At 41.4% G+C, this 1,478-nt stretch overlaps 1 non-coding gene across 1 annotated transcript; it reads left to right on the plus strand.

The window, feature by feature from the left end:
• The first annotated feature begins 904 nt into the window (after positions 1 to 904).
• On the plus strand, positions 905 to 977 carry TRNAG-ACC (transfer RNA glycine (anticodon ACC)). The gene has a single exon. It is a non-coding gene; the product is annotated as a tRNA-Gly (tRNA).
• Positions 978 to 1,478: the final 501 nt, after the last annotated feature.

Raw genomic sequence — 1,478 nt, forward strand, 5'->3', positions numbered from 1 at the left:
AAAAGCTTCTGTAACTCTGGTTCTGCTGGGGCTGAGATGGGTTGGGTGACCTCAGAGGGGCTCGCTAAGGGTTGTGTCCCAGCCATTGCTGGGACTGAATGATAAGAGAGGGGGATAGTTGTAATTCTTAATGATTTGCCTGGGAGTAATTTGACTTGCAGGAGACAGGAGCTGTCCTATAAATGTATGGTGTAATTGGCTTCATGCTCACTGGTGAGTCTTCAAGCAGAAGACACCTGAGTCAGTGGTTCTCAGACTTTGTTGTGCCTCAGAGTCACCTGCAAGTTTCCTCATAAAGCACCAGTTGCTGGACTCCACTCCTAGGGTTTCTTGGTCAGTGGGTCCGGGGCGAACAAATTTCCCAGATATGCTGCTGCTCCTAGTCAGGAGACCACACTTTAAGAACCACTGGTTTGTAGAACTGTGATCAAAACCCTGACCTTGGCCCTGGTGGGGACAGGTGTGGGTGAGAGATGAAGAAAGCACATTGTCCTACCTTCCCCTCTTCTCCCTGCTGTTGCCTCCCCATCCTTCCTGTGCACCTACCTGCTGCCATCTGCCCCACCCAAGCAGATAGGAGAGCCTGGACTGTGGTCCCCAGGCCTTAGCTTGCTTCCACACTCGCCTTTGCCTTGACTCTGACAGCCAGTTGTGTTGCACAGTCATGTTGATGGAAAGGGTTCTTAAAGAAGGAGTGCTCTCCTGAGCAACATAGCTAAGTCTGAATTTCCCATCTGTGTCTTCTGTACAGTTATTTCTCAGGCTAAAAACAGTATGTCTTTTACTTTGTACATAATTTTTTGTACTGTTGAAATCACTGGTTCTACCAGTTATATTTAGTGAACTTCCTTTGTAGAGTGAAGAAGATAAAGGCATGTCATGTGCTAATAAAAGAGAAGTAGGGGGAAGGTATAGCTCAGTGGTAGAGCATGTGCCCACCATGTACAAGGTCCTGGGTTCAGTCCCCAGTACCTCCATTAAAAATAAAAATCTAATTATCTCCTCCCCCCAAAAAATAAAGTTAAAAAACTTAAAAAAAAAGAAATCGATATTCAAAACTAATTGCATTTTTATATTGACTAGGCTTCAATTTAATAAATTATCATTAAATTAAATACTTATCATTATCATTCTTTATCCAAAAGTTTCTCTTTTTTGATATCAGTTTTCAGAAAGCTCACTCACTGATTAAGTCTCATCCAATTATTCTCACCTTGCATGAATATTCTTAGTATTGTTGTCCCTGAGGTAATTCATTTGAAGTTTCCAGCAACAAAAGGAGCAAACTGAGTTATATACAAATGCCTTTCCTGAAAAATTCCATTTAAATAACATTCACTTCTAAGTACATTTCATTTCCCAAGCAAACATTGATTACTATTGCAATATCTTTTCATTCCAGTTAAATGTATAACAATTAGAAAAAGGACCATGCCCTATCAATCAAAGCATCTTTCAAGCTGCTGTTTCAGTCTGTG

Source organism: Vicugna pacos, chromosome 14 (assembly GCF_048564905.1).
Source record: "Vicugna pacos chromosome 14, VicPac4, whole genome shotgun sequence".
NCBI lineage: Eukaryota > Metazoa > Chordata > Mammalia > Artiodactyla > Camelidae > Vicugna > Vicugna pacos.